This window comes from Hyperolius riggenbachi, chromosome 1 (assembly GCF_040937935.1).
Source record: "Hyperolius riggenbachi isolate aHypRig1 chromosome 1, aHypRig1.pri, whole genome shotgun sequence".
In the NCBI taxonomy this organism is placed as follows: Eukaryota; Metazoa; Chordata; class Amphibia; order Anura; family Hyperoliidae; genus Hyperolius; species Hyperolius riggenbachi.
The window spans coordinates 579475412-579486400 of record NC_090646.1 but is presented as its reverse complement, the minus strand read 5'-3'; the positions used below and the strand labels follow the sequence as shown (position 1 = coordinate 579486400).

Genomic DNA, 10989 nt, shown 5'->3' with positions numbered 1-10989 from the left:
GAGGACAACGTGAGAAGCCTTTGCAGGATCCAGATGCTTTCCTCTGACAAGGTAAGTATATTATTTTTTCCCCTGGGCATCTCACAGATTTTTATCCCAGCATCTGATCAGATGTATGATATCGGTGAACACAGTAAAACTTCATCATGTATTTTCATCAGTAACCACCTACTCTGCTGGTAGCTTGGCTCAACCTAAAAGCTCTCCCAGTGAGTGAGTGGCGATTTGCGTACCTCCCAACTTTTTGAGTTGAGAGAGAGAGACTTTCTACTTCCCTTCGTTTTCCCGCTGGTAACACGCAACTGCACCCGGAGGAGTGTGCAACTGTGCATGCTTGGGCCATCTGTGTGCCCAGCTTGATCACGCAACTGTTGCTGTAAGCGTTCTGCACATGCACAGTTCTTGAAAGAATATACCGCGCTTGTGCAGAACGTTTACGGTGACAGGCGCATGATCAACCAAGGCACGCGGATGGGCAGCACATGCACACTTGCACACAACTCCAGGCAAAGTCACACAATTCCGGACCCACCAGCGGGAGAACAGAGGACACCAAGGGACCTCGCAGGCTACAGGGGGCTGGAGGAAGCCCCAGTTTAGATTCCTTTTTTTTGTCTGTTCAGGGTCCCTTTAATGCTGGGAATACACCATGAGATATTTTGTCAGATAGATGGTTCGATAGATAATTTCTGACAGGTCCGATCTTATCAATCGTTTTTCTGATAGCTTTCTCTTAGAAGTGAATGGAAATTGATAAGAAACAAGATCGGAAAATCAATCGGACGGTAAATCTGCTAAAAAATCTCATTGTGTATTCCCAGCATTAGACATGCACCTCTAGTCACACACTAAAGGTGCCCATTAACAGTACCATTTTTATTTATCAGATGTGATCTTTCGGTGCAATTTGAACGATCGTAACTAATGGGAAGGTAATTATCGATTGTTCCCATTAACTGAACAATTTAAAGAGGAACTTCAGCCTAAACAAACATACTGTGATTAAGTTACATTAGATATGTTAATTAAAATAGATAGGTAATCTAATCTCTTACCCATCCTGTTTTAAAATAATAGGCAAATGTTTGTGATTTCATGGGGGCTGCCATCTTTTTGATTGAAAGGAGATGACAGGGAGCATGAGACACAGTTCCAACTGTCCAGTGTCCTGATCACCCCTCCCAGCTGCATGCTTGGCAGATTTCTTCTGTGCAGCTAAAAACGAGGCTTAGGTAAGAAAAACAAAGTTCTGATGCTGTGAAACTGTTAAAGAATCACCAAGCCTTTTTAGTGCTGCTGAGTAGATTTTTAGTCTGGAGGGTCATTTAAGTAAGCTTTACATTCCAAGTTGATCGTAAAATCCAACTGTTGGATCAATCATTTTTCCTTTTCCGATCAACCAAACAATTGTATCGCAACATTTTCACCCCAACGGAGCAGTTTTCTCTACAATATGATCATAAAAAGTGTGTCAAAAGATTGAATCTGAAGGAAAAATTGTACCGTTAATGGGCACCTTGAGTCTTATCACAAATAATTCAAAAACAAAAGATGTTGTTTCATCAATCAAACCGCTGGTTGTACCTACCGTCATTAATTTTATTTCATAATAACATTTAAAGAGACCCTGTAACAAAAAAAGTTCCCCTGGGGGGGGTACTCACCTTGGAAGGGGGAAGCCTCAGGGTCCCAATGAGGCTTCCCCCACCCCTGTAGCTGCAGGCAGTCCAGCGCTGTCTACCCCGAAGTGTCCCGGAATCCTCCCTCGACAAGGCTGAAAAGCGCTGATTTATTTACCTTCCCTGGCTCCAGCGCACGGATATAGGCGGAAATAGCCGATCTCCGTCGGGTCCGCTCTACTGCGCAGGCGCAGGAGACTTGCGTCTGTGCAGTAGAGCGGCCCGACAGCGATCAGCTATTTCCACCTATCTCCGAGGCGGAGAGCTGATACTGCGCCTGTGCTGGAGCCGGGAAGGTAAATATTTAGATCCCCGCTGTTCGAGGAGCTTAATCTCCGCCGCCGCGGGACCGAGGAGGACGGGGGAAGCCTCATTAGGATTTGGAGGCTTCCCCCACCCCAGGTGAGTATCCCCAAGGGGAGGTTTCTTTCGTTAAAGCTTTTCTTTAAAAGAAATATATTAATACATCAATTTAAAACATTTTTCAGGAGAAAAATACTTATATTTACATAGATCTGTACATCAGTCCTGAGGCCTGGAACCCACTACAAAACGCTATCGCTAATCGCAATCGCTAGTGTTTTGTATGAGCAGTTTGTAAGCGATTTCATGAGCGTTTTAGGGAGCGATTTTAGAAAGTGTAATCAATTTGCCTGTGGTTGTGTAGCGATTAGCGATTAGCGTTTTAAAGTCTGATTGGTCCTTTCAATGATTTTTAATTTGTTACAGTGTACAGTAACTTTAAAAGTTAGCAATATCGCTTCGTGCACGTTTTGATGAGCGATTGCGCCAGTGATTACAGTATATACTTTATATTGAAGCGCAAACGCTAACAAAATGCTGCATGTCTTGTGTTTGCGATTTTGCTAATCACAATTGCTCCTGTGGCATTTGCACCATCCATTTACATTGGCAGAGCGTTTAGGGAAATCGCTAGCGATTTCTCATGTTCCCTAAACGCTCAAAAAATCGCTCTAGTGGGTTCCAGCCCGGAAAGAGGGAAAAATCAGGGAGACAGAGGGATTTGGCACCCAAAGGAGGAACTGTCCCTCTAAAAAAGGGACAGTTGGGAGCTATGCGATTTGTTCAGTCAGTTATTTAGAATGGGCACTGTTCATATTTTGGAGAGAAGCAATTGGCTGCTGTGTACAGTAGTAGGGCGTACAGGAGGACACACAGGTGAGGCAGCAGAACTCGCTCCGCCCCTCATCCAGATGTCACGTGACAGGGGAGAGGAGAGGCCACGTCTGTGTGCAGGAAGAGTCCCGATACAGACCCAGCAGGGGAGAGATCTGCTCTGAGCCGGTGAGACATGGAATATTATAGATCCTATGTATCAGTTTGTGTGTCCTCCGTACTGTAGTGTGTCTATAGAAGTGTGACCAGCCGAGATTACTCCGCGCGGCTGTACAATTAGCAGCTGAAACCAACACAGAAGTTCAGACAGAAGTGCTGGAGAGGTTATGTGCAGTCAGCCTCCTCCTGTCCTGGCTGGACGTGCTGCTCAGGGATCCAGGCACATAGCCCGGCTGGGAGTGGTGTGTGTGCCTTCCTGAGTACACAATGCTTAGTAGTTCCTGACAATGGTGAATGCTGCTTTCTCTTCTCGTGTCACTAAACTTACTGGAATGCATACAATTAATGTTAACAGAAATTCTATGCTTTTACCTTATATATGCCTATAAATAGTGTTAGCGCACATAAAATGCTCTTTGGTGACAATGGTACCGAATTTCCTTTTCTAATACCTTAGTTTTAGAAAGTGTGAAAAGGGCATTATTATTATTTATATAGCTCTGTACAGAGTATTATTTTGTTAGTAGACCAGAAATCAGAACTTTTTCTCTGCTGTAAAAGATACACAACAGCATAATAACCTCTAAAGAAAAACATTTCATTGTTACAGCTATTATTATTATTATTATTATTATTATTATTATTATTATTGATACAAATCCTGCAATAAATCTGCAGTGTGTCTACTTCCTGCTGTCATGGAAGCTGGTGTCGGCTTACATCCTGTGTTTACAGATTAGCTGCTCTGCTGTGGCAGAGGAGATTCCTGAGTAGACACAGCAGATCAATTTACGGTGGTGATTAGTCACTTGTGAGGGGGAATTAGACAGGCTCTCTAAATACATACAGGGTGCATTTCTTTATGTTTTGCTTCTGTCCCGTGCAAGAGTTCAGGACCGATTGAACTGTCCCTCAGAGGTGTACGACTGCTTTTGGCTTTAGCTGTCCCTAATGTATGTGCAACTCTGTGTATTTCTAGGACATTTAAAGTGGACCCAAATTAAACAAACAAACACAGAACATTTATATCGCGCTTTTCTCCTGGCGGACTCAAAGCGCCAGAGCTGCAGACACTAGGACGCGCTCTATAGGCAGTAGCAGTGTTAGGGGGTATTGCCTATGGTCTCCTACTGAATAGGTGCATGTTTACTGAACAGGCAGAGTCAAGATTCGAACCCTGGTCTCCTGTGTCAGAGGCAGAGCCCTTAACCATTACACTATCCAGCCACAAATACAAAACAAAATTACAAGATTTCAGAAATAAAATCTATTTTCTAAATTATGATAAATAGCAGCTTTTTTAGCTGCATGATGAAAAATATAAAATATTTTACATTTATTGGAGGTACTTCTCCCTTTCAAATTGCCGGGTCAGAATCCGGCAAACTGGTGGAGTAGATGGTGTCCAGCAAAGGAAGAATTGCTAATGGCTGCCACCTGTATAACCCTAGTTGTGAAAAGAGAAGGCTGAAAAGCATGCACTGAAATGCTTATAGGCTGTAGGGCCCTTTTCCACCAGCGCGTTTGCGCTGGCTGAATCGCAAAGACGCAAACCGCTAGCAATTTTTCAATCGCTACGGTTTGCTTTTTAACATAGGAATCGCGGTAGGTCATTTCCACTACCGCGATTCGTTTTTTACGGGAACGCGAACGCGCGGCGGAGCGATATTTGCCGCGATTTTGCTATGCAGTGCATAGCATAGCAAAATCGCGGCCGCAAACGTCGGGGAATCGCCGGTAATTGCGATTCAGCAATCGCTAGCGTTCAGCGTGAACGCTAGCGACTGCTAGTGGAAAAGGGCCCTGAAGGAGTGTTTATCTTTGTATGTGTCAGAGTGGTGCAACTAAATATTTTGAATTAAAAAAAAAATGTTTGGTTTGGGTCCGCTTTAAAGTGAAACAATGTATTTAAGAAAAACTCAGTGCTTTCAGTTGTGCTCTGTATTGGAAGGCTCAATGGTATCCATCATTACAGCATTATTTATGTGCATTCTAAAACACTCATTTCTAGTGTGTCTAAAGCAGTGGTCCTCAAACTAAGAGTGCATACACACATCAGACCATAGTCTTTGGAAAATGAAAGATCACAGATCAATCTTACCACCCTTCATGTAGTATGAGAGCCATACCTACACAGTCTTTTCTATGGAGCTGAACTCCCCATCAGACAGAAATCTTTGCAAGATGCTGCACACACAGATGCTGTACACATTCAAAAGATCAGTATCTGCAAAAGATCTGTTCCTACCACAGATCTATTCCTGCAAACTGCATTCATAGTCTATGAGATCTGCAGATCATCATACACACCTTGTTTAACAGACATCTGCAGATCTGAAGAGCCATCCTGGTGATCTTTTGAATGTATACAGCATCTTTGTGTGCAGCATCTTGCAAAGATTTCTGTCTGATGGGGAGTTCAGCTCCATAGAATAGACTGTGTAGGTGTGGCTCTCATACTACATGGAAGGGGGTAAAATTGGTCTGTGATCTTTATTTTCCAAAGACTATGGTCTGATGTGTGTATGAGCCCTAAGGCCCGTGGGTCGAATGCGGCCCCTGAGTCTTTTTTTACAGGCCCTCCACACACAAAATGTATTACTTATAGATGTGGCAGCAGTGCTGGCACCACATTTCCACATGGAAGCCAACAAGAAGTAATTTGTTGGCTTCCAAACAAATTCCGCATTAAGGTGGCCATACACTGGTCGATTTGCCATCAGATTCGACCAACAGATAGATCCCTCACTGATCGAATCTGATCAGAGAGGGATCGTATGGCTGCCTTTACTGCAAACAGATTGTGAACCGATTTCAGCCTGAATCCGATCACAATCTGTGGAGCTGCCGCTGGCCCCCCACATTACCTGTTCCGGCCGGCGCGAGTCCCCGCTGTCACTGCTGCTTCTTCTCGGCTCCGGGCTCCAGACCATTCCTGCAGCTACTGAACTTCCTGTCCAGGGGAAGTTTAAACAGTAGAGGGCGCTCTACTGTTTAAACTTCCTGCCGGGACAGGAAGTTCTGTGTAGCTGCAGCCCTGGAGCCCAGCGCTGAGAAGCAGCAGCGGGGACACGCAACGGCTAGAGTTGGGCGAACTGTTCGGCTGCCCAATGACAGGTTGGGCAGCCGAACAGTTCGGCTGTAGTTGCGCTAACAGTTCGCCCAACTCTAGCACCGGCCAGAACAGGTAATGTAGACCCGCTGTATTGCGTCGGTCGTCGGGCATTCGAACGCCGCTATCGACGCACTCCCGACCCGCTGGCGATGGAGAAAAATCTTCCGGACGGATCTACGGGAATCGATGGGAACGATCGATTTCGGACGGAATTCGATCGTTCTGTCAGCGGTGTGCGTGGCGATTTCACAGCCGATTCGATCAATGTGATCGAATTGGGAAAATGGTTAGGTGTATGGGCCCCTTTAGGTGATACTGCTGTCCAATTGTATGGCAGGTTGTCACCTGGGTATGCTTCACTGTTTGGTGCGCAAAAACATTGTGGTGGTGGTTAAAAGTAGTGTGTGCGTGCGTGCGTGCGTGCGCAGGGGTGGATAATTTACAGCCCTTTCTATTACTGGGGGAAGGTGGGGTTTTTTTTCGTCTTTTTTTGGGGGGGGGGGGGGAGGGGTACTTTTGAAAATACAGTATGTATTTTGAACACTGATTGCTGTAGTTGTGGGGGCTTTTGTTTCAGTCTCAGTTTACACTACCTAGGTTCTGTAATGTTTTTCTACATCATTTTATGTACACTCCACCCCCCCCATCCCCCCCCCCGGCAGTCTAAAGTATGTTGACCCGGCCCTTAACTAAAAAAGTTTGGGGACCCCTGGTCTAAGGCTGCTTACACACAGGGACTTTACAGGCGCACGTTAGTGCAGCCTGTAACGCTCCCCCAACGTACAGCAATGTAACACAAGTGGGCTGTTCACACTGCCCACGTTGCATTACATGTAACGCTGCGCGTTCTTCCGAAAGTGCAGCATGCTACGGTGTTACAGCAGCTTAAGCCGCATTAGACTGTTTGCACATGCTCAGTCATGTTGGGGAGGAGCGGAGAGCGGCCAGGCACATGGCTAATTCATATTCACTGCACGTTGTGACGTGCAGTGTTTACTTCCTGGTGCGGCCGCTCTGTGCGGCGATTGGCCGGCGGGACCACGTGATGCCGCATGCGTCCAAGAGTACGCATCACGGACGCCAGAGAGAGCTGCACAACGCAGCTCACTCTGACGTCCACATCGAAGAGCACCAGGCCTTGCGTTAGGTGCACGTTATGCAACCTTAACGTAGCACCTAACACAACGTCTTGGTGTGCAAGTAGCCTTAAGGTTCCCCATACACTATACGATTTTCCCTATCAGATTTGATCACTGCGATAGTATCTGACAAAGATCGATGAGCAAATCTACTTCAGGGAACCCAGCAGGAATCCTCATAGGGAACAGTTTTCCAGTCACAGCACCTGCTTACAGCATTAAAGCTAATGTGAACCGGAATTAAAAAAAAAAAGTCAGATGCTCCCCTAAGGAGAGGGAGGCTCTGGGTCCTATAGAGCACTCCCTCTCCTCTCCCGGTGCCCACTGCTGTCCTGGCTCCCCCGTAGCGATATTCGACCGTTTCAGTCAAATACCGCTGTCTCCCGGCCGAAAGGAGGCTTCAGAAATGCTTCGGGAGCCTGAGTGCTCCCGAAGACGGGCCGCGATAACACTGTGCACGCCCTCTATGACGCACTCGCGCCGCCTGTCTTCAGGATGACTCGGCTCCCGAAGACTTCCGAAGTCCCTTCGGCGTGGGATGAGAACGGAGGAGCCAGCGCAGCACCGGGGCCACCGGGAGAGGAGAGGGAAGGCTCATTAGGACCGAGCCTTCCCTCTCCTGAGGTGAGTATCGGACTTTTTTTTTTTTTAACGGGTTACATTAGCTTTAAGCGTTGTGATTGGCCAAATAGTGTGGGCGTAGCTTACTACAACCTATTGGAAACCTAGTAGTTCTGCAGGGTGCTGTCCACCCAATCACGTTAGCTGAATTTCCCTGAGGTTTTCTGCTGAATCTCTTAAAATAGACTAGCGCCGATCCATGCCCTAACACCACTGCTCAATAAAAATTGCGTTGGTCGACATTATAGATTGGACATTGTTTTTGTCAAAAAGCCTGTCTGCATGTTTGCCCTAGAGCCAGTGATGGGAAAGCCAGGTGTCGTTCTAGCTAATGTTCCCATGGGGCCCTTGTGAAGACATTTGAAAACGGCATCTGTTTAAAAGGGTGCAGGAGGGTAGTAGTAGAATATCAGGTAAATGTACTACTATTCTACCATTTCATTCATACAGTAAAATATTGGTAATATTTAACCTTAATCTAATATAGATCACAAAACTGTACTTTCTCTATGATTATGCTAGGTACACACCATCAATTTCCTGGCAGATTTACCTGCTAGATCGATTATTTCCAACACGTCTGATCTGAATTTCGATCAAATTTTTCCCCCCCATAGAAGTGAACGGAAATCGATTGAAAAATCGATCGAAATTCAGATCGGACATGTTAGGTAAATCTGCTTGAAAAGTGTATGGTGTGTACCTAGCATAACAGACGCTCCACCCGATCATCCGAAGATGTGTAAGGGCCTAAAAGACTCTTCAAGCACACCTGATGTCAGCTGTTTATGGAGGCTGCCATATTTATTCCTTTTACACAATACCAGTTAGACCTGCTGACCTGCAGTAGTGTCTGAATCACATTTGAAAAAGTACAGTCCAACTAGAACACCAAATCTGCATGCTTGTTCAGGGTCTATGGCTAAAAGTATTAGAGGCTAAGGGCACACACCGTCGGCCATCCTGTGGTTTTAGGAATTCTTGCCCAATGCAATGGCTCTAGCCAGGATTTGAACACTGGTCTCCTATTTCAAAAGTGGTGTCTTTAACCATCGCACTATCCTGCTGCCCACTGAGCGGGGAGAGTAGAAAATCCCCACCTATCTGTATTAAACTCCCAGGGCAGAATGAAGTATCATCCACTTCCTCCCTGACAGGTTCCACTTTATTCTCTAATTCCTTCCTACACAGTCCTCTGCAACAGAGACTGCATTGTCATTGAAGTGTTAAAACCCGTACTGGCACATTGCCATGAATGGGGATTTCACACAGGAGGGTTTAAAGGAACTTGAAAAGTGGTATTTTAATGTTAGGAATGCGTCGGTGTAAAAGGCTCATTTACATGCTAGAAAAAGCCCAGCCAAGATCTCGCAGAACAAGTGTGTGCACCTGCCTTTACACTGATGCCTTCCTAAGGGCTGGTGCACACCTAAAAGCGCTAGCGTAATCGCAAACACTCAGCATTTTTTTTAAATGATTTTTCTAAGCGATTTCAGGCATGTGCCTAGCGATTTTCTAGGTATGCCTAGCGATTTTTGGAGTCTTTTTGTACAGTAGAGCTGGAAGTGTACAGCTTGGAAAATCGCTCTGTTCTAGCGCAGTTTAGAGCAATTTTCCACTTTCCTATACTTAACACTGAGTCTGAATCACCTCAGAAATGCTGCAGGACTCGCGTTTGCCTGTAAGAAAAAAATCACATCCCTGTGGTGTGATCCATCCCATTCAAATACATTAGCCAAGTGCCTTTCCAATCGCCTGCGTTTTGAAAAGCGCTGTAGGTGTGCACCAGCCCTGACATGAATCTAGCATGTGTGCAGGTTTCCGATTCCCAGGACATCGAGCAATCTGGCTGGTTGGATCTCTAGACAACACTGATGAGCGAGCGCATTGTGTTCACGCTTACACCGCACACCGGAAGCTGCTTTCTCCACCGCCTCCACCTCGTGCCTCTGCCCCTCTCCATTGGACACACTATGAGACCACTTCATGCTACAGGCCTGGCAGAGGCTGCCTTTTCAAAAAGCCTGCTGTAGGCATTCTGGTGGTACTGACTAGTGATCTCCAAAGCTGTGAATGGGAAATGCGCATCAGTGTCAGTCAGCAACAGAAAAGTCCTGTGTTGGGCCTATACACAAGTGACGGGCAGGTAATCACTGGTTGACTAGCCGCATGCTTGTTTCTGGTGTTATTCAGACACACTACTGCAACCAAATAGATAAGCAGAGCTGCCAGGCAACTGGTATTGTTTTAACCTCCTTGCCGGTTATCCCGAGGAGGACTTCTCAGGCCCCACTGGGCCGATTTTCACATTTTTTTTCCTACATGCAGCTAGCACTTTGCTAGCTGCGTGTGGTACCCGATCGCCGCCGCGCCGAGCCCCCCAGACCCCTGCGCAGCCTGGCCAATCAGTGCCAGGCAGCGCTGAGGGGTGGATTGGGATTCCCTCTGACGTCCCGACGTCATCCCGCCCCGTCGCCATGGCGACCGGGGAAGCCCAGCAGGAAATCCCGTTCTGAACGGGATTTCCTGCTTACTCTGATCGCTGGAGGCGATCGGAGTGGGTGGGGGGATGCCGCTGACAGCGGCTATCATGTAGCGAGCCTTGGGCTCGCTACATGATTTAAAATTTTTTTAAATAAAAAGTGCTGCGCTGCCCCCTTGCCGCGGGAATTGGACCGGCAAGGGGGTTAAGAGGAAATAAATATGGCAGCCTCCATATTCTTCTCACTACAGATGTCCTTTAGGCACCTCCGAGGGGGTCCTAGGGTTAGGCATTGGTAGCGGGAGGGTTCTGTGTGAGAGTAGGGTTAGGTTTAGCCATAGTAAGATATCAGTAAATATTACCAATATTTTACTAGTAATTCAGTAGTAGAATATCACTCATTTTAGCAAGATTCTACTAGCAGCAAACCCCTGCACTTTTTTTTTTTTTTCAGGTGCCTTTTTTACATGTATGACCTTTAAAGTGAACTTTCACTTTTATTATGGAGTGGCGCCCAACGCTGGCAATACCCGCATACAGGATAAGAGGTCAAAAGAAGCTTGGAAAAGCATGCTGCTCAAAATGTTAAAAAATAAAAACAAAAAGCTGCAAAATCCATCTGTTTCCTGTTAGACAGGAAGTACTGCTCTGCTGCTT

General features: G+C 46.2%; 1 protein-coding gene across 2 annotated transcripts in view; it reads left to right on the top strand.

Annotated features, from left to right (window-relative positions):
* Window positions 1-2904: 2904 nt before the first annotated feature.
* Window positions 2905-10989, top strand: part of CCDC125 (coiled-coil domain containing 125) — a 53846-nt gene continuing 45761 nt past the window's right edge. Inside the window, exon 1 of one of the 2 annotated variants that reach the window (XM_068248057.1) lies at window positions 2905-2984. The gene's annotated coding sequence lies outside the window, so the exon portion shown is untranslated. Of the gene's footprint in view, window positions 2985-3176; window positions 3266-10989 lie in introns of those variants that run through there. The other variant, XM_068248066.1, reaches the window with a different exon arrangement.